This window comes from Lissotriton vulgaris, chromosome 2_1 (genome assembly GCF_964263255.1).
Source record: "Lissotriton vulgaris chromosome 2_1, aLisVul1.2, whole genome shotgun sequence".
NCBI lineage: Eukaryota > Metazoa > Chordata > Amphibia > Caudata > Salamandridae > Lissotriton > Lissotriton vulgaris.
This window is the reverse complement of record NC_141687.1, coordinates 1344829400-1344851841: the sequence shown is the minus strand read 5'-3', so window position 1 is coordinate 1344851841 and position 22442 is coordinate 1344829400. Positions and strand designations below refer to the sequence as shown.

Below are 22442 nucleotides of genomic sequence, written 5' to 3'. Positions count from 1 at the left end.
CCTCTGGTATTAGCACCCAAGCCGAAGCAGCCTGGGGCCATCAGGCTGTGCCTGGATATGAGGCTGCCGAAGAAGGCCATCCACCGGGAGGCATATCACCCCGACCATTGACGAAATCGTAACAGATCTCAATGGGGCACAGTGGTTCTCAAAAGTGGATTTGAACTCTGGTTATCATCAACTGATGCTCACGGAAGAAAGCTGATATATCACTACTTTCTCCACACATGTGAGGTTACGCCGCTTCAAAAGTCAGAGCTTTGGGGTGCCCTCGGTGGTGGAAGTGTTTCAGGAGGCAGTTCGGGAGGCTCCATCTGGCCTAGTGGGCGTCATCAATGTCAGCGATGACATTCTGATATTCTCGAAATCGCTGAAGGAGCACCATGTGAGGTTGAGAGCCACTCTTCAACGATTGGTGGAGCAAGGTCTAACTCTTCATCAAACAAAGTGTGACTTCTATGCCACCGAGGTCGAGTTCTTCGGGTATCAGTTCTCAGCACGGGCTTGCAGGTTGATCCGGCCAAGGTGGAGGCCATCAGAATGGCGGCCATTCCTCAAACGCCCGCCGAAGCGCGGAGTTTCCGAGGGATGGCTAACTACTGTGGCCGGTTCATTCCTCGGTTGGCCACTATCTCGGAACCGCTCTGGCAACTCACCAAAAAAGACGTAATGTGGCAGTGGACTGATAAGGAAGCACAAGCGTTTGCCGACATAAAGAAGGCACTGTTGAAGGGTGTTACTGTAGCCTACTTTTGGCCGGGAGCGGCCACAGAACTGATCGTGGGTGCTAGCCCGGTGAGCCTTGGAGCCGTGCTCCTACAGAAGACAGACCAGGATGAGTAGGTGCCCATTGCATACCCAGTCGAGCGCTCACAGCGGTGGAAACATGATATGGCCAGATTGAGAGGGAAGCCTTGGCAATCCGGTGGGTGTGTCAACACTTCAACATCTACATGTGTGGCACACGTTCACAGTGGTGACGGACCGCAAGCCAATGGTACCTCTTTTTGCAGGAACAGCAAGGAATGGGCCTCCGCGAATTGAGAGATGGGCTGTTCAGAATCAGCAATACCGGTTGGAGGTGGTATACCACCCGGGGGCGACCAACCCGGCTGATTATCTCTCACAACTCCCTCTTGCTCCGATTGGAATCCAGAGGCCCGGAAGCCGATGAAGGAGCTGATATATTTGTGAGACAACTGCTAGAAGAGGCCCGCCCCCAAGCTTTGCTGCTCAAAGACATCAAGAAGGCGTCGCTGCAAGATGAGTTCTTGCAGTCTGTTGCACGCACGCTACGTGATCATCATTGGAAGTGGTTCCTAAGTGGAAATGACAGAAGATCGGCCGACGACAAGGAATACTGGGACAGCCTGTGTAAGTGCCGAGAGGAGCTGAGTGCGGCGGGGATGACATAATCTTGCAGGCCCTTGCATGTTAATACCTGTGGCACTACGAGGTCGGACAGTAGATCTGGTGCACCAGGGGGCCGAGAAGAGAAAGGCCCACCTGCGAGCTAACGTATGGTTTCCTGATGTGGATCGGCCCATGGAGGACAACGTAAGGAGATGCCATGCGTGCCTGATAATGGGCTGACCCGCCCGAAGTGCCGATCACAATGGAGAGCCCAAGTATGTCACCCTGGGCGCGAATGAGCTTTGACTTTGGGAGTTCTCCAGAAGGGACGCACATGGTGGTGTTTGTGGACAGCCATTTGAAATTTCCGGTAGTGGAGGTGGTTGCCTCGTCGGCCTTTGAATGCCTTCAGCCGGCACTGGAGAAGACTTTTGCCCTGCTGGGACTTCCGGAGGAGCTCCGAACGGACAATGGGCTGCTGTTTCAAGGACAGGAATTCCGCAATTCGACCAGCATGGCATATGACATCGAAAATAGCGCCTCAAAGGCCTCAAGCCAACGGAGATGTAGAGCGTTTCATGAGGACATTAAATAAAGCCCTACGGATTGGAGTGGCTCAAGGTGTAAATCTGGAAACCTGCTTGCACCAGTTTTTGAGGGCCTACCGTCAAACACCTCACTGTACGACCAAATGTGCACCCAAAGATCTACTGCTAAAAAGAGCTGTGCGTGATGGCATACCCAGCAGTGGAGTGTGGACCCCTGTGGTTCTGTAGGTGGAGCGGTACCAGGCCCGCCGCCAAAGTAACAATGACCGGGCCAGTAAGAAAAGAGGGGCTCGTCCGGCCGACATCCAGGTAGGAGACTATGTGGTAGGAAAAGACGACACCTGGGACCAAGGTTTTGCACACCATTCGAGCATGAACCCTGGAAGGTGGTGCAGATCAAAGGTACTCTGGTCGTTGCGGAGAAGGGAAATCAGCGTATAGCCCGTAACATGTCTTGGTTCAAAAAGGCTCCTGGTCCCAGGGAGGTGGCCATGGAGCCTGAAATGGAAGTGTGGGAAGAAGGAGAAGCAGAAGTGCCAAGAGAAGGGAGCCCGACAGTTGAGGCTACCTCTGAAAGACCGAGGGGGGTGGTCGAGCGAAGTGATCCTGACCACAGTCGAGACAGCAACCACTGGGGTGCTGAGAACGGAGAAGAACGGGGTAGGCACCCGCACTAGGGGCTACACAACAATCCGGAGCCGAGTACCAGGCTGCGAGACATTTTGTGTTAAGGCCTCCCGGAGGAAGGCCGATCAGGTGTGGTGCTGGAGGACCGGTACAGGAGGAGGTCTCCGGAAGGTGATCGAGTGACATTGTGTTCTATGTGTTGTTTAAAGTTCTTGGGTTGGATGGGATGTAGTGAGCCAATCGGCCACTGCAATACATTGTAACGCACTCAACTCCCTGGGCGGGGCGTAGACTGGGGAGTATATAATAAAGGGTGACGTCAGTGGACATGACTGACGGCACAAACGGAGCACCTGAGTAGACGTCTCTTATTGCAGCTCCGCTGTCGGTAGTTGGGCCTACCTTGCCCGAGCCCCTAAAGATGGTTGAAGCCCCGACCGCACGTCCCAGGGATTGCCCCTTGGTTTCCTCCTCTAGGCTCCTTGTGCCTCTCCCCACCCAGGGTATCACATTCTCCTACTTCGACACCAAAACCTGGAACACCCTGCCTCTCCACCTCAGGCTATCCCCGTCGCAAACCCAGTTCAGGAAGGATCTCAAGACCTGGCTCTTTGACGGAACCTCACTGCACAACAGGACCTGCCCCGCCTTCCCTTCCCCCCTTAGCGCCTTGAGACCCTAGCGGGTATGTAGTCGCGCTCAACAAATACTGATTGATTGATTGATGCATGCGTGCAAATTGTTGGCCATATTGAAATTAGGTATCAGTTTTCATTAGTGAAAACCGACTGCAACATTGCTGGCCATGTGTGCACATGCATCTTAACACATGCGCTGGCAAGCGAACCACAGTTTCACTGGCAAAGTCAAAAGCAAGGACTTGTAGGGGAGAGACTTGATGGCTTCGCCAATGTGTGTTGTCTCCCTCTTGCCTCTTTTCTGTTCCAGTTCTGGCATGATTGGCCAAGATCATCTTTTGTTTTTTTTTTCCTGTCCCAGTCCTACCCTGAGGGTTCATGGTCCAGGTGCAGTTCTGACGATGACCATGATCTTTTTCTTTTACCAATATTATTTGTATGCTACACTTATTTGAAGGAGCTTTTATCCAGCACTCTTTAACCATTGTTTTGTTTTGTTTTTTAAACAGTTTTATATAGGGCAGACTCGAAGAGCTTCTCACATTACAGATGTTCACTTTTTGTAGGCATGGGGAGGGTTAAGTGCTTTGCCCAGAATTATAGGATGTTCAGTCGATGCTGAGATTCGAACCAGTGCCAAAGTCGGCAGTTCTTGCCATAATACCCCCCCCCCCCCAAAAAAAAAAATTGCATTCTGTTGTTGTCTTTCACACTTTTCTTTACCCTACAGAGCACAACATAGGGCAATGGATGATCCCACTTCCTCCACTGGCTAACTTTCTATGCGTATTTCATAGGGTCCAGGATCTCATACACAACACAAAGTAGTTTTTCTCAGAGCCAGGGACTTCTATGTCAATGTGTGCTTTTGAGGCAAAAAAACTAATTTTGCTTTAAGTCAATTTTTTGGCTTAACAAGGGGCTGGTAGCTTCTCCAAACGTAAAGTTTTGCAATAAACATGACAAAAAATAAAACAAACCACGATAAAGCCAAAAGGCTGTCAGACGAGACAAAACCTAGTGGCTTTGTCAATGTGTGCTAACATGTTGAGGTTGTTCTCGCACTTTTTATTTTTGTTCGCTAAATCCACATTTTTACTGTTCTTTTCACATGTATTGCTTCAGTATCTTAGTTTATGCTCTCGCTTTTAGATTACCATCGGAAAACTAGATTCTTTCAACAGTTTGACAGTAAGCAAGTTTGGACAGTAATTGTTCTCAATACGTGAAAGTTAGGGACTGACTGTCCATCTATGCAGAACCACTGTTTAGTGTTAGCGACGTGGTGGCCATCTTAGAAGTCAATGTTTATCCGTAAAGTGAACAAGAACAGTCTAACTGAGAAAGCTATTCAATGATAACTTTTTATTTAAGGGTCTTAGCTTGAAAAAAATAGTAAGTAAATTAAATTAAGCAAGTCAGAAAGATTTAGTGCATCTTCCATTTAATTAATCTGTTTGAAAACTTAACGAGCACATATAATGTGATAATTGTTCCAAGTGCGTATTTGAACTTTGATAGAGCTATATATTTAATGTCAATACATTTTTCTCTTCCGTCGTATGTTTCGCTAGTATCGAAGTGAGGATCTACTGTGGGCTTTTTGGTAGAACTCGTGCTTGTTTATGTCGTTGTTTCCATTGGGGATTGTGCTTGTTTTAGATTTCAGACCTGGCATACGGCAGCGGAGGGCGGAAGCACGGGTTGAGAGCGGAGGACTGGGTAGTGTGTGTGAGCTGGAGAGACCTCCATGAGAGCCGCTGCCACCGTCTGGGGAAAGCCGTGAGTGACAGCAGTTGGAGCAGAGAGGGCAGGTGAGGAGGGAAAGCTGGGCTGAGCGCTGACAGTGAGGGTCGGTGGTGCTGACATGTTATCACGTATAGCAGGCATGCCTGAGCCACCGCCCGACAAAACCATCCCACACAGGCATAGTTAACGCCCTCCACGAATACTACGGATTCAGTTATCTCAGACAGACATCTATGCCCCCCATTTCCTCTTCCAAACCAGCTATTATTCCCAGCAATCACCCCCTCTTGAATGTTTTCCCCCTTCCTCCATTGCTTGTTTTCTACTCACTGCAACCGCTTCATTATGAAAGTCATAGGTGACATCTCACCCTGCCCCATCAGCGTCCACTCGATTGGACACTCACGATCGTGTCACTTTGCATCTTCTTGTTGTTTCCCACTACTATCACCATGCCTTAACACTTCATTCTTCTTCGACTCTAATCACTCATTTTAAGCATCGGTATGTAAAATTGTGCCACATTTAGAGGTGCCTTATTTGAAATACTCTTCCAATAATCCATTAAGGAAAGTTCTGTCTTCTGCAAGTACCGTATTTTTAATTAATGTCCTATTTCAGTGTGGCAACGTATACAATAATCCGTGATCTAATTTAGCATTAAAACGCAGCCGATTGAAAAAGTTCTGTTGAGGATCGCTGCTGCAATTTTGAATTTTACAATAAAGCTACACGTCGAAATATCAGGTTTTAATGGTGCTGTATCTGCTTGTATATGATGCTCTGGATTCCAAAACTTTGGCACTGACAGCCATTGTGTCGTTGTGACAACACGGTCCATATGTGACTACTAACCAATCCTCTTCTCCCCTGGGCTTCATGCAGTCAATTTTGTTATGTTGACGAACCGATTAATGAACGATTTTTCGGTAAGGATGTCATCTAACACTCAATTGCCGTGGCTTTGAGTAAGTAAGCAAAACACTTGTAAATAACTTTGTAAGTAACTTCAAAACGATTGCTTGTGGAAATCATACTTTTCAATTTAAACAGAGCACGTTTGATACAGGGATATTTTACATACACCTTTTTGGAATGTAGGATTATACTTATTTCCTAGAAGCAAAAATAATTCTCATTCCAGAATGGCACATTTTAACATTTTTTTTAGCCATAGGTATTTCTTTTATGTAACAAGGTTTTATTTGTAAATTTAAATTAACTTTTCATTTTATAGTGCCTTTCCAGATTAGACAGCTAAACCGATAGAGCATATTATTGTGGTAGTTCGCTCTTTATCACTGATCCGGATTTGTTTTTCTAGAGAAGTGTGGGTTGGAACTTTAGGAAGACTTCTGTGTTCACTGCTTCCTATTGTTCTTATCAAAGTCTTTGCCTGATTATGGAGAGAAAAACGAGCAAGTAATGCTATACGCCTTATTTGGTCTCATTTGAATAACGAAAATGTATTTGCTAATCTTAAAACTCTAGTTTGTAGTATTGGTGAAACATAGCAAGAATTTGACAGGTTTGGAAGATTTCTGAACCAGCTATGCTATCTTACTTTATGTTCATTGTTGTATATTCATCAATTGTTGCATTTTGACATGTACCTTTGCCCATGCTACAAATATTACTCACCAGTATTCCTACTGTAAAGACACAAGTAAACCTACTAAATTATGTTTTTGGTCTAGGATTGGATAATATTGGTATGTGGACAGTTACAAATGTTACATTGCACTGAATGTTATTAGTTGGTCAAGACAAGAACACTAATACTCCACCCCTCCAACTGGTATCTAAGAAAAGAGCACAGCTTGGTGCCTAATGCCGTTTATCACCTTGTTAACAAGCTTGAAGTTGTCTTTTGGCATGCTTTGTGAAATATACCTCTATAAACTCTTAGAGGTTATCCGGAAGATTTCTGTTGAATTTTGAACATGAACATTTCACCAGTGGTGATATTATTTACAGTGCAAAACTTGAATAATTATCCACTAAAGAATCATATTTTGTTTGGTTAAGATATTTTCTAAGGGACCGGGGGTGGGGGGGGGGGGGGGGGGGGGGTGTAGTGGAAGGAGTGCATGGTGAGGATATCTTTGAGTGTTTGAATGCTTCTAGAATGACCGAGAAGATGGTCTGACAGAGGTCCTAAATATTTGGGGATTGCAGCAACCCCCTTAAGAAATTTCATATTCTTAAGCATTGATAATTTGTGGGATTTATTTGGCAATTCTCATTTTGTACTTAGAGCTTCTAGTTTTTGTCAACCGCTTCTTAAAGCTGTGAAACTTCATGACTGATGGTGCCTAGTGGATACATCCTTTAAGGAGCAGCTCCCTGAATACGTCTTTCTCTGAGCAATGTATGCTGTGAGTTTTTTTATTCGCGTTTTTATTTTGGTCTATGCACATTGCAACAGCAAAAACAGCCTTGTGACTCCCTTAGTTCTCAGTTTGCAATTGACATTTGTTAGCATATTTGCTAATAGTTGACAGGTCTCGGGTTGGGTGAAGGGCATTGAAGTTTAAATATGTTATGAGCATGATAAATTGATTTGATATTCGTTTGTAGATGCTTAATTTATACCATAAATGGCTTCAGGGTACTAGGGACATAGCCACCACATAAATGATGGTGGCTTCAGAAGAGGTTGCATAAATCGATCATTTTTTCCAGATGAGAAAACATAATTGGAATGATTGTTAATACTGTCTATGCAGATTGGTAGCAATACGATTAATTCAACTACAGTTGACTTGCTGTTTCTTCGATGTGTGCTAATCGACGTTTCAGCAGAATCCTAAATATTTTCAAGTCCCATTGTCTTTGAAAATAATGGCAAGTTTATTGGATAATTTACGACTGCTCTTTTTTTTTTTTGTTGCTGCTTTCCACACATTTTCTTAGACTTGTACATGGCCACTTCTAGTCAGGCATCAATAGTAACCGGTTTGTTGATTTAAAATCTTCGCCTCTAAGTTTGAAATAGTCAGAGTAACACCCATTGGAAACTTTCCAGGTCAGGATGGTTCATCAGATGACCCTTTCACTCTCTGCGGGCTTTCAAAATGTGTCTAATTTATAGCGGCATGCCATTCATCATTCACCTCGTTCTAAGAGCCATGTACGCAACAGAAGGGTTGGTAACCTGCCCTGAATGAAGGCAGCAACTCGCACCAATTTAATTTACGTTTTGAAAGGAACAGTCAAGAGGGAAAGTTGTTTGAGTGAAAAGATCAACACATTTGTGCAAGAGACAGTTGCTGGACGTTTGTGAATCTTCCCACACTTAAGACAAGAATGTGTGTGTGTGTGTGTGTGTAAACAGTTTGGAACCAAACCACCTCTTAGGCAGGAGTTTGCTTGACATCTGAAGGCTGGTTGCGAGTGTACCATGGTGAACTGCAGAGGGTGTTACAGTGTCATTAGTTATGCATCTCCTTTGGTTGCTCTTTTATATCCTCTAAAACCTCTCGTTGAAACTGCTTAGACAGAAACCGCACAGCCAATCAACCAAAAGATTGAAACAATCTAAGGGTATTTTGCACTGCTACGTTCATGCCACTAATCACTTTTGTTGGGAAAAGGATGTATTTGAAATAGCTTATAAAATGGCTTGACCACTTTACATACATGATTAGGTGGTATAGTCCCGTTTTATATAAGTCAACATATTTTCTTTCAGGTTTCTCTCTTGAAATGTTCTCACTTCCATTAAAGTAATGGCAAATACAGTTTTTCTCAGTTTTTCTTTAAATCTGCGCATTACGCATTTCTAAATGTTCAAATGTTTTCATTTGGTCCGACATTGTCTTTTTAATAAGATCCTTGATCTCAAGGATTGCTTAAAGCATGCAGGGCCCTGCAGTTGTAAACATGAGCTGTTGAAAATCACTGGTACTGTAGTGGCTACGTCGATATTTTAGTAGGTTTATTATAATGATAGAGGACAGTTAATGCAGTGAATACATAAGTAAGTAAAAACTTTATTTGCATAGTTACTTAAAACCATTGCAATACATACAAAAATGCAGTGCATTGTCATAATGGTGATAGCTTGTCAGATTTATTTATTACATACAAGTGCTTGCCATCATAAGCCGCTTGAAGGCATAACAAATAACATCACAAATTGTGTTGACAATAACAAATGTAATACCCATAAATCAAGTCAGCACCGGCCCATTACAAAGTGTCTAATATACCTGCTCTAATTATCAATTGGAGTCTCTGTCATTGTTTTTTAAGATGTATTTGTGGGACAGCTGTCCTCACTCTCCATTTTTCTCAGGTGTGTTGTTAGGTGGATATCTGCCCTGTGGATGTTTAAGGTTTCTGTTCTGCATCTTTTTTTACCTTATTGACGGAATGCGGCACATTTCCAAGCTGCTTTCTAAAGAAGGATAAATGTCTACGCAACACTGTCGGAAAAGAGGAAGGGGTGTGGCAGCCACTTCCTGCTGTGCTAGTTCACAAAAGTAGCAACCCCTTTTCTCTGACATCTGCGGATCCTGCTTTCTCCAGAGAATTTTAAAGCTTGTTGCATCTGGCCAGTGGGAACCGAGCCTTGGAATAAACATAAAACGAAGGCTTTGTCTTAGACTCCAGCAGAGCTGATGTCAAGAACACTACTCTCCGAGAGTCCGAACCTCTGTTGACAGTATACATGCATGCAACCAGACTACTGCAAAATATACTTTTTTTGTTTGACATTTTTTTTATTGGGGTTGTGCATTGCAGTGTTCCATTTGAGACATCAGACATATCGCAGTTTAACAAACATTTATGCGTGTTTTTAGCATCAGCAGTAGTTACAAATGGCAATGCCGCTTATTTTCTAGCCCATAAAATGTCATCGTACCATAGTCCACATATCTACTTCTAGTTAGTCCCGTTGTGCGATAATATAGTCTGCTGTGTCTGATCCAATGTGTTGGCGAATGTTGGTATATCGCCCCCCTTCTCTATTCTTGTATGCCGTCGTGCCTGAACATCTATTCTGTACGGTTGAATCTGCATCGGAACTGCAGACGGGATTTAAAACTGTGAACTGTGGGAAGGAAAACCTGGGGGGAGGTGGGGGGGGGAACGCACCAGGCGGGCAAGGGTGATCAGTTGTGTCGGGTGACGAGTTGACTAGCTAAGGGTCTGCTGGGTGAGTTAAGAGGTAATTGGGGGGGTAAAGATCTGCCGTGGGGGTGGACAATAATCCCAGGAGTGCTTTCCACCCAAACTATTCGACCCACTTGCCTAGACGTTACTCCAGTATAGCTGGGATCTGCGTTGCGGGCGACAGGTAGGGGGTGTGGGGTGGGAGCTGCGATGCTCAGTTGTTTTTCCCACTGCCGTCTCCTGTTTGATTTGAGTTAATAACTGCGCCCATTCCATAGATACTGGATGTTTACGTGTACCCTTTACTTCCTCCTCCCTCAGAGTCTCTTCCTCCGCTGTCCCCCGTTTGTTCATTGCGCCCACCCAAGCTGCCTCCGGAGGCCCTGTTGGGGCTCTCCAATGCATGGCTATGCTTCTCTTTGCTAAGAGGATGGCTAATGACGCAAATCGCCATTGTAATTTTTCAGACTTTTTTTTCCGGAGGACACCCAGAGCTTATGGTTCCCATGTGGAAATGTTCGGGAAATTGACCGTCGTTTGGAGCATGTGGTGTACCTTGTCCCAGTATTGCTGTATGGTGTGACAATCCCAGAACATGTGTCTAAAGTTCGCCTCTGGTGTTTGGCATCGGGGGCATGTGAATTGCGTGTCGGGGTAGAAACGGTGCAGTTTATCTGGTGTTAGATACGCGCGGTGTAGGACATTGAACTGTATGTTTTTGAAACGCGCATTTCTGGAGACCTTTTTTAGGATATTCCAAGCTTGCTCCCACTCTTTATCGTGGAATGCCCGACCTACGTAGTTTTCCCACGTCTGCCGCAATCCGTCAAGGGAAATGTTAGTCAGCTCCCGGATTGCTTTGTAGTGCCAGGTGACTAAATGTCTGCCCGCTCCCATTCACAGTATTGTGTGCAGCACTGGATGCGTCGGGGGGGCTCCCCATCCCGAAGGTCCCAGTATTGGCGACCGCTTTCTAAGAGATGCCTGTGCATTAGGATTTGCCCCTGTGGGAGGTCATACCACTTGACCATCTGTGCATATGTCTTCAACTGTCCCTCATGGAACAGAGACTCCACCTCTGTTATATCGTGATCGGTCCATACCTAAAGGGCTCCTGTGGTGTAGTATTCGACCCTCCGGGGGAAACCCTCTAGGGGGAGTAACGGGGAATACAATGGTTGTCCCTTCGACATGCGGTTTACCTGCAACATACACTTGCGGGCTGTGGAAACTTGTAGCAGATGTGTGCCCGGTTTGGTGCCCGGCAATAACATTCTTCTAATAGCGGGGAGGGGTAGCTGGCCTTCATTGGTTATTATTTCTCCCGTGTGCCTTTCTGCCGTCCAGTGAGATAGCCATTGGAGTTGCGCCGCAAGGAAATATGCTTCGAAGGGTGGAGCTCCCAGTCCTCTACGGGTAGTGGGCAAGAACAAAGTGCGCAAGGCTACTCTATGGCGGTCATCCCAATATCAGGGCTGTGAGTAGTGTGTCTAGCTCCCGTAAGAAGGAGCGCGGTGGGATCACAGTAAGATTCGTGAAGTGATAGAGCAATCTAGGAACCATAATCCTTTTGGCTATGGCTACACGTCCGATGAGTGCTAGGGGTAGCGTTTTCCAGAATCCCACCGCCGTCCGTAGGCCTGCCAGCGCTTTGCAATGATTACCCTCGTAGAGATCCTCGGGGGAATGATACAGCCGCACTCCCAGATATCGGGGGGCTGCAGTACTCCACACAAGTCTCTGGATGCCCACCGTGACGTCCAGGGGTGCCAGATGGGGGCTGAGTGGGAAAATCGTTGATTTGTCCCAATTGACTCTAAGGCCCGAGGTCTCTTCGAAATCCCGCAACATTGTCTATATTGGGTTAAGATCGCCTGTGATGTCCGGAACGTAAATCAGAAGATCGTCTGCGTATAGTGACACGCAATGTATTGTATCTGCTATTGGGATTCCCCACATCTCCCCCTCCTGTCGCAACCTTTTTTTTTTTTTTTTTTTTTTTTTTGGTGTTCAAATCTGCTTTATTGATAAGTGTACAGTAGGATACACAGCTTGAGTCGCCCACAACCCGGAGGCCGGCAGCAATAGAGGAATGACATTACACAGCCTTGTAGCCGGCATCCCGGGGGCCCGGCGGCACATTACAGAGAGACATAACATCTCAGCATCGTCCGGTGAAGAAGGCCATGGGAGGATGTGCTGCAGTCGAACAGGTTTTTTGTGAGCGAGTGAAGAGTCCCGCTCTTTTTTTTGTAACTTGGAAAACAAGAACCCTAAAGAAAATAAAATAAGCCCATCCCAACGAGGTTACAATGAAGCGGTAGTGCATGACTGTGCGATAATAATGTATGGTAGTGGTGTAGTGTGGTGGCTCTGCCAGGTGTCAGTGCGTGGGAAGGTGAGTGCCCCAGGCCCAAATACCTAGTATAGCGGCAGTTCGTGGGGTATCGGTGCAGAGCCTATAGGGGTGTGCCGGATAATACTCCCCGAAGGGGAGGGGGGAAGGGGAGACCCTCGTCGACATGGCTGGGAGGGAGCATAAGCATAGGAAGGGGTGAGGGGGGCAGCACCGCGGAGACAGGGGCCACGCCCCACGAGGAGACAGCAGGGGCAGAGCGGTCCGTCAAGTGGAGGAAGGCATGCTCCTGTCGCAACCTTATGGCCAAGGGCTCCAGTGCCAGAGCGAAAAGGAGAGAATTTCATATTACATTTGTGTACATAAATCTCTTAATAAGAGGTATCTGTAACCCGAAAGCGATGGAGAGATATAGCGTAAGGGGCTCCAAATTGTTTATATCGGTAAGTGCAACCTTATTGCCCAGAGGTTTCACACACTGTGTGAAGTGCTATCATAAATTGGCTGTTTTGGCCTGCACTGTGTATAGTGCTTGGTGACTGAGCAAATGCCTGATACTTCTAAAATAGACCCTGTAGTCAATTCCAAGTGAACAGGTGAGTGTGGAAAGAAACTCAAGCGTCATTTCCGCCAACATATACCCAAATAAATACCTATATCCTTCAAAGCATCGAAATCTGTAATGTGGAAGAAGAAATACACAGCTATAGTTACACTCAAAGCCAATCTGCTTCATAGAGCTGTCTCTCAAACCAAAACGATTTGTCCACCCTATATTTGAAATTATTCAACACCTACTTGAAATGGGGTGATATTTCCAACCCGCATTGGGGTTCCGATCTATGCCGCGTTTCCTCAAGTTATCAACAAAATCTCAGTGTCCTTTTCTATTCAAAATTGGTTTCTGTGAAAGCCATATAAAATATATTAGCCATACTCTCTACATATATTGACCATTCACTCCTATATTTCAAAATTGGGTAAACTGTTACAATAGAGATAACGTCCCTATTCGAATAACGATACCGTCTGTATAGTCTCTACGTTGTCCCTTTCGGGAAATCTGATTGTGGCCCCATATTATTTCCATATGTCCATCTTTATGGTTAGGCCCTTCTCTCTTTCATATATGTGCCGACCTAGCACTAGAGACCAAAGCACACTACTAAAGTGTGCAAATACTATCTAATACTGCCTGTTATTAACTCCGGTATAGAAATACCCCGATGAATTAAATCCCCGACCTGAAACGTAAATTCAAAAACCCATTTACTCTCAGCGTTTCACTACCAATACCATTCACAAGCTTAACAGAACATCCTACCACTACGGTATCTTCTTACCTTCGTGTGTGTAGAGTACGGCACATCACGTTGCTCCAGTGTAATGTCAAGTGTGATACCAAGCTCCTGAGAGGCAAAGCTTAAAAAGACCCGCCTTATTCCTGGATCAGACGCGCATACGTCAAAAACGTCCTCTGCCCCTAGCGTGATCGATACTAATGATGGAATAAATAAGATGCAATATATATGATGGAGAGAATGAGGTTTTTATTTTGATAGTCTAATGCACAACCCAAAATGTAATCCTATATATTGCATCTTATTTTATGCATTCCCAAAATTTTGGGTTACATATATACAAACCCACAGGTTTGTAAGTCGCTGTGGAGTCAGATGCACTTACTGAAATACGTTTTTTTGCATGAGACTTTAGCATTTAAGTACACATCACTCACTCACAAACTATATAGTCAAGTCAAGTCATGACATTTGTAATTCGCACATATCGCGCCCAAAGAGTCTCATGGCGCTTGCAGACGGCTCTGACGGGGGATGGACAGCTGAGTTAGAAAAAGATCCAAGTCTTGAGTTTCTTGCTCAAGATGTGTTCTGAAGTTCTGAAGTCATTCGCAAGCTCAAGGGCATTTTGTTCCAGAGGGTGGGTGCCAGAAAGGAGAAAGCACGACCCCCGTTCATGAAAGAGAGAAGGGCCTAATCATAAAGATGGACATATGGATATAATATGGGGCCACAATCAGATTTCCCGAAAGGGACAGCGTAGAGACTATACAGACGGTATCGTTATTAGAATAGGGACATTTTCAATACTATAACAGTTTACCCAATTTTTAAATAAATGAGTGAATGGTCCATATATGTAGAGAGTATGGCTAATATATATTTTTTTAAAACCTTTATTATCAAATGCACAGTACACAGCGTCTGCCTACAACCCAATCGGGCCGGCCGCATTGACAATCGACAGAGTAATCAACCACATTACGTTGCGGACAAAGCCATAAGTCGCTTCATTACGGTGTAGTGGCATAAAACATCATAAAAAGGATCACAGAGGTTTCATTTTATAATTTTGATGAAGTTCAAACAAACAACAGAAACACTCACATGGTGAAAACAATGTCTAGAGCTTGAGAGGGGGGGGAAAGGGGAAACCAATCTCTAAGAATGAAAACAGTTCTCCAAGGGGCGGGGAGATGGCGAAAAGGGGCATTAGAAAGGAATGGTAGCTAGTCTAAGGAAACGTCAATTACGGGGATGAGGGAATGTTAGCAGTGTAATCAAGTGGTGGGTACAGATGTCTCCACGGTATTAGTTCCATTGTGACCAGATCCTACCCCATTTCTTGGGACGACCCCGAGCCTCATATACTGTCTTTTCCCGAAACATGCACCAATCCATGTTATCTTTCCAGACACTTATTCCAGGTGGTCTGTGGGAGCCCCAGAGTTGCGCTATATCCCTCTTGGCAACCATGTTGCCCAGGGTGATCCAAAAGGTCTGAGCGGCCGTACAATCCGTATGCTCCCACACATTAAGCAGGCACCCCAGTGACTCGCCCCATTACATCATGCACTCTAGACCAGAAAGCGGAAATAACCGGACATTCCCATAGAATATGAAGAAAGGTGCCATCCATACCACAGCCACGCCTACACAACCCATCAGTTGAGAACCCCATCCGAACCAGACGCATACCAGTCATGTAGACTCGGTGGAGGATCTTCAATTGCACAAAACGAAGTCGAGCCGGAATAGCCACCTCCTTGGGGGAGGAAATCGCCATTTGCCAGTCCTCGTCATCCAATTCGAGGCCATCTGCTATCCAAGAGGCCCTGAGTTTCACCAGAAGATCAGCCCTGGTGTTAATGAGCTTTTTATAAATTAAAGAAATCGTACTGTCCGGCACAAGGCTGTCCAGAATACGATCCTCCAGCGGGGACGACTTGGGGACTTCCGTCCCAGGGGGAAAGGCAGAGAGCAGGGCGTGACGCACCTGAAGATAACGAAAATACTCCTTATCGTCCAGTTGATACTCTACCTTCAGGGCCTCAAAGGACTTTACTGTGCCTCTGGCCCAAAGATCCTCCACCTTGCTAATACCGATCATGTCCCATCTGTCAAACCCTTTCGTCCGCCACAGGCTACCCAGCCGCTCAGAGTCATACAAGGGGGTCATGCTCGTCAATCTATCACTCCAACCTGTGGCTACAGTCGAATCCTTCCATGCACGCACGGCGCATTTCGTAGGTCCAGCCAGGAGTCAGAGTAGTGCCTTTGAGTATAAGGCCCTATTGAAGTTGCCGCCCGGCAACAGGAGTTTATCCATAGCGAAAGCGGGAGTGGACCCTGGGGAATACGTCACGTGGTTAATCGCACTCAATTGTGAGGCCCAGTAATAACGCCTGATGTCCGGCAGAGCAATGCCACCATCGTACCATGGGAGCGTGAGTTTAGATAGGGAGATACAAGCTCGTCCGTCCCAAATTAACTGCCTCTGAAGGCCTTCAACCTCACGGAAGTAACTGGAGGGAACAGGGTCAAAAAAATTTTGTAAGGCATATAAAAACCTAGGGAGGGACATAATTTTAAAAAGTGCCGCCCGTCCCAGTGGAGATAGGGGCAAGTCACGCCACCTCCGTACATCCTGCTGCTTAAGGCGACTAAGAGGAGCATAGAGATTACGGTCATAGCACACTGAGGAGTCCATATAAATGAAAATTCCCAAATATTTGAAGCCAATATCTGCCACTTGGATCGGGAATCTAAGAGGTAGCGGAGGCAGCACCCCTGCTATAACATAGACACATGATTTGGTCCAAATAATAACGAGCCCGGAGTTCTTCCCAAAAGAGGTGAGAACATCGAAGAGCACGTTGAGGGACTTCTGAGGTGAGGTGAAATAAAGAAGAATATCGTCAGCGTATAGCGAGACGCGATCCTCCAGGTCCGGTGTCCACTGGATCCCCTTAATCGAGGGCTCCCATCGAAGCCACGCCGCGAGTGGTTCCAATGCCAATGCAAAGAGAAGTGGAGAGAGCGGGCACCCCTGACGGGTGCCACGTCCCAATGTAAATGATTCAGAAACTCTTCCGTTAACTACAACTTGGGCCAACGGTTGTTCATATAGGAGCCGCACCCATGCAATAAAGCTAGGGCCAAAACCAAACTTGGAAAGGGCCGCCCACAAATATGGCCACTCAATGGTGTCAAAGGCCATCGTGGCATCCAGGGAGGCCACGACAGCAGGTTCAGTAAGAGTCTCAGCTCTCGCGAGAACGCTGTGGAGTCTAGGAAGATTGAGAGCTGTATTCCGATGGGGAATAAAACCGGACTGATCCGGATGGATCAAGTCGCAAATCACTGTCAGTAAACGATTAGCAAGGACCTTGGCCAGAATCTTAGGCTTGGCGTTGAGCAACGAGATGGGGCGATAAGAGGTGCATCGATCACGAGGCTTGCCATCCTTGTAGATGACTACTATGGTAGCCAGACGCTGGTCGGAAGGGAAGAGGCCCGCCTCGAATGCATCAACAAACATAGTGCGCAGATGGGCCGCCATTTTGTCTGGTCGCAGCTTGTATAGCTCAATAGGTAAACCGTTGGGCCCCATTGCTTTGCCTGATCGCAGGGACCTAATGGCAATAGCGATCTCATCCACCGTGATAGGTGCGCCCAGAGCTAATCTATCCTCCTCCGACACGCAGGGTAGCGCAATATCGCGCAAAAGCAAGCAGGAGTCAGCCTCATCTCGGTCACTCACAGATCTGTATACTGTTTGAAAATGGTCCACAAAACATTCAACAATCTCCCCCGGATCAGTCACACACTCACCAGTCTCACGGGTTATTACGGGCACCACACGATTCAGTCTCTCAGCTTTGTCCAACCACGCCAAGAGCTTACTAGCCTTATCACCCACATCATAAAGCCGGCCCAGCTGATTCATACGCATCGCTTTAGCAGCGTCAGTTACCAAGGCTCTATAGTCTGCCTGTTTCAGCGCTAAGGAGTGCAAAATTGCAGGTGTATCATCACCACCCAACTCACTTTCAAGCGTAGTGATTTCCGCCTCAAGAGCTGACACAGTTTCTCTCCTGGCCTTCCTATCAGCCGCAATAAGGGACAAAACGGAACCCCGTATAACGGTTTTGAAAGCCTATCACAAAGTCGTAGGGGAAGCGACTGATCCCTCATTCTCATCAAAATAACAGTCAATCGCCTTAACCAGGTCCGAGCGAAGCTGAGGATTCCTAAAGTGCTAGGGATGGATAAGAGGGACCCTACCTCCAGAAGAGCCTCCCACCGAAACCTCAAGTAGCAGGGGGGAATGGTCAGAGATACCCCTAGGGAGATGCCGGACCCCACGCACCAAGGAGGTGTTAGCAGTTAGCATCAGAAAGTAATCAATCCTCGAGAGGCTGCCGTGGGCACCAGAATGAAAAGTGTACTGAGTTTGTGTGGGGTGCAACATACGCCAAACATCCACTAACCCAAAAGTCTCAATCAGCTCAGTCAGCCACATCTGGGACAACGGCAGAACCCTAGGGGGTAGCCGGTCACACTCGCCCGAAACCACCGAATTGAAGTCCCTCCCATGATCAGGACATCATCCGGAAGCCCTAGAAGAGTCCTGCAAAGGTCAGCATAAGTGGTAGCCTGGAGTCCCGGAGGAACATAAACCGCAACAATTACAATCAGCCTCCCCTCCCATCTCCCCGAGACAGCAGCATATCGACCCCGATCGTCGAGAGCGACTTCATCTATCTCAAGGGGCAAAGAGGATTTCACCATTATACCAACCCCCCGGGAACCGGATGTAAAACCAGCGTGCGCCACAAGTCGGTATCCTCGGCGATCCAGGGCTTTACAAGCATTCCCTATCAAGTGGGTCTCCTGGAGTAAAACCACATCAGGGGAATGGCGTCTAATAAATTGAAGCACAATACCACGTTTAATCCTGTCTCCCAGACCATTAACGTTCCAAGACAGCACTTTCATGTCACCCCCCATCCCTGTAAGACCCCCAAACCATCCCCTCCCAGAACCTCAGAGCAAGGATACAAGCAGATGAAAAAGTACCATGTGAGAAACAAAACATAGAACACAAAAAACGACCAAGACCCCTCCCCCCACCCCCTAACCAAGAACCCGTTACAACACCCCCCACCCTGCACCCCTGCTGACTCATAAGCCACCCCAAACTGCAGTGTGCCTGTCGCCCCTTCAGAAAATCTACACAAAGAACCCCCTGAGGAGGAAGGGAGAGACAACCCCATCCCGCCCCACCCCTGGGCCTAACAGTGAAAGCATATAGAAAATACTCTGCAAATAGTTATGACCCAGAATCGGACCTCAGTACCCAAATGTCATTCCTGTGCCGATGCACCTCCGTCCGCGCCTCCGGGGCCCCTGCTCTCGGCGTCCTCCTTAGGCAATGAATCCAGCCAGTCGCTAACACTGTCCGGTTGATCAAAAAAGAAAGTACGTTCTCTATACTCGATGCGAAGGCGAGCTGGGAACAGCATCACATATTTAAGTCCCAAGTCTCTCAGTCGACGTTTCACTCCCAGGAATCCCGATCGTTGCCGCTGCACTTGAGGAGTGAAATCAGGGTAAATAGAAATGGAGCTGTTGTCAAATTTCAACGGGCCATGCCTGCGAGAGGCCTGAAGGATGGCGTCCCTGTCCCGAAAGTGGAATAGCCTATCAATAATAGGCCTCGGGGGAGCCCCCGGCTTGGTCTGTCCACCTGGGAAGCGGTACGCACGCTCAACCGCAAAGAACTTGCTGAGGCCTGCGGGAGCAAGTTTGGTCACAATTAATTCCTCGACCTGTAAATCGATAGAAGCGGCGCCACTGTCCTCCGGTACCCCGACCAGGCGGATGTTGTTCCGTCGGGCCCTGTTATCGTACTCCTCCATACGTCTGGCCAGCAGATTTGGTATTTGGTATTTGTAAAGCGCAACTATCGCTCCGGAAGGAGCATCCTGGCGCTAGCTGGAAAGTTTGCATACAGTTGTCGTTAAAGAGGCAGGATTAGATGGCGGCCAAGACATACTCGTCCGAGAGACTGAAGATCCATGTTTTTAGTTGTTTCCTAAAATGAGTTTCTTTGGTCTGTGCCCTTAGGTGGTGGGGCATGGAGGTCCATGCTCTGGAGGATAGATGGGTCAGGGTTTTACCTCCTTTGGTTTTTAAGTTGAATTTGGCGAGTTTTAGCAGGTTGTTGTTGGAGGATCTCAGGGCCCTCTGGGGGTTGTAGTGTGGGTAGCGTTTAATTAGGTATTTGGGGCCAGTGTAGTTAAAAGCCCGGAAGGCAACGATTAGGATCTTAAAAAGAATCCTTTTGTGCAGAGGCAACCAGTGGAGGGTTCTCAGAGCAGTTGATGCTGAGGACCTCCTGGGGAGTTTAAGCACCAGTCTGGCGGCGGAATGCTGGACGCTCTGCAGTTTGAGTGTGGTTTTTTTCACACCTGCCATTAGACCGTTGCAATAGTCCAGGCGCGAGAGGATTAGCGCGACCGCTACCGCCTTTCTAGCATCCGTTGGTAGGAAATCAAAGAATTTTTTAAGGGATTTGATCATCCCGAAGCAGCTTCCTGCCACATTCCTGACATGTTGGTCAAAGGATAGGTCAGTGTCGAATATGATTCCGAGGTTTCTTGCTGTTGTAACGGTCTGGGGGGGAGCGGTGGAGTCCTCTGGCCACCAAAGATTAGGACAGAAGTTGACATTTTTCCCCATGGGGAGGATTTCTGTCTTGCTTGTATTGCACTTCAGGTGGTTAGTTTCCATCCACAGGAAGACGTCTTTCAAGCAGTTTTTAAGATTTTGTTCGGCATTCGTTGAGTTATCATCTAACGGGACTATGAGTTGGGTGTCGTCGGCGTATGATGTAACAGTAATGCCGAATGATTCGATCAGGGAAATGAGGGAGATAAGGTAGATGTTAAAAAGCAGGGGGCTTAAGATGGAGCCTTGTGGGACTCCAGATCGAATCTTTTTCTCTGCAGAGCTGAAAGGTCCGAGTGTGATGGATTGTGATCTTTCTGTTAGGAAGGATGTTATCCAGTCCAATGCCAGGTCGGAGATTCCAATGTCCTTAGTCTGTCCAGGAGTATGGAGTGAGAGATAGTGTCGAACGCTGCTGTGAGGTCCAATAAAATCAGCACAGCGTTCCTTCTTTGGTCCTGTAGTAGTTTTATGGAATCAGTCAGTTCAATCAGAGCTGTTTCCGTCGAGTGCTGGGGGCGAAAACCTGATTGTTGGGGGTGAAGGATATTGTTAGTTTCTAGATGGTTTTTGAGTTCCCTGTAGACTATCTGTTCCGTAATTTTTCCCAGAACTGGGAGAAGTGAGATTGGGCGGAGATTGGTAAGGTCTGAGGGGGATTTATTTGTTTTTTTCATTAAGGGCTTTACGATGCCTTGTTTCCATTCTCTAGGAACAATGCCTGTGCTGAGGGAGGTATTTACTATTTTGTTTATGATGGGATTAACAGCCTCAATCAGCTGGTGAAGAATTCTAGGAGGGCAGGAGTCGGAGGGGGCACCTGACTTGCACGGTAGGATTACTTCCCGGGTTTGGGCTAGACTGACCTGTGAGAACGTTTTTAGATTTCCAGTAATTTTTCCTGCTTGTTCCGAGAGGGTGGGGGACTGGGAGATTTTGTAGGGGGGAAAGTCTTTCTGAATGAGGTTGATTTTCTCTTCAAAGAAGTCTGCTATTTGATCGCAGAAATCTTGGGAGGGAGGTATTTCGGGCTGTAACGCTTTGGGATGAGTGAAGGTTTTAACTATTGCGAACAGAGTTTTTTGTTTTTGCTTAGCCTCATTGATGGCTTTGATGTAGAAGTCTTTTTTGGCACTTTTTATAATGGAGTGGTAGCTTTTCCTTAGTTGGACATAGGAGTTTCTGTCCGTACTGTCATATGTTTTACGCCATTTGCGTTCCCCTTTTTTGCAGAGTAGATGGGCTTTAGCTAATTCTGGCGTGAACCAGGGGGCGTTTATTTTGCCTTTTTTATCTGTGTTCCTGGTGCGTTTGGGTGGGGCGCGTACTCTGATTTCGTGTTGTATCCAGTTATGGAAGAGTTTGGAGTCCTGTTCAACGTTACCCGTCAGGTTAGGGATCTGAGTCTCGATGGTAGGCTTAAGTTTGAAGGTGTCTTCTACCTTTTTCCAGTTGACGTGGTTCTCTGGAAGTGGGCTGGGTTTAATTGAGTTTTTAGGGCGCGGGGTTCTGATGAAGAACGGGATCAGGTTATGGTCTGTCCAAATTTGTGGGACAGGGATTTGGGTTTCTAGAAGGGGAAAGTTAGTACAGACCCCATCTAGTGTGTGTCCGGCTAGATGAGTGGGTTGCTTGACCCTTTGTTGAAGGTTAAAAATTTCCAAAGTTTGGTGGAAATTTAGTGCCTGAGCGTCCTCTGTGGAGTCGAGGTGCAGATTAAAATCACCCAGGAGGGTGACGTGTGGGTATCGGGTTAGGAGCTGACCGAGGGCATCACTGAGAGTTTCTAGAAATCTGGTAGCAGTACCTGGGGGGGCGGTAGATAAGTCCTCCTGAGAAGGAAGCAGACTCATTAAGTTTAATAGAGAAACCAAGAGATTCGGCTCCTTTTAGGGAGTCAAGGGTGAAGGCATGGCATTTGAAGGAGTTGCGTAGCAACAAGGCTACTCCTCCGCCTCTCCCCTTCAGTCTGTCTTGCCTGAAAATAGTATAGCCTTGTGGGAGGGCAGTGGCT

At 46.8% G+C, this 22442-nt stretch overlaps 1 protein-coding gene across 1 annotated transcript in view; it reads left to right on the top strand.

Moving 5' to 3' along the window:
- The first annotated feature begins 4815 nt into the window (after positions 1-4815).
- RALB (RAS like proto-oncogene B) overlaps positions 4816-22442 on the top strand; it is a 298265-nt gene continuing 280638 nt past the window's right edge. The window contains exon 1 of the mRNA XM_086957107.1: positions 4816-4980. The gene's annotated coding sequence lies outside the window, so the exon portion shown is untranslated. The remainder of the gene's footprint in view (positions 4981-22442) is intronic.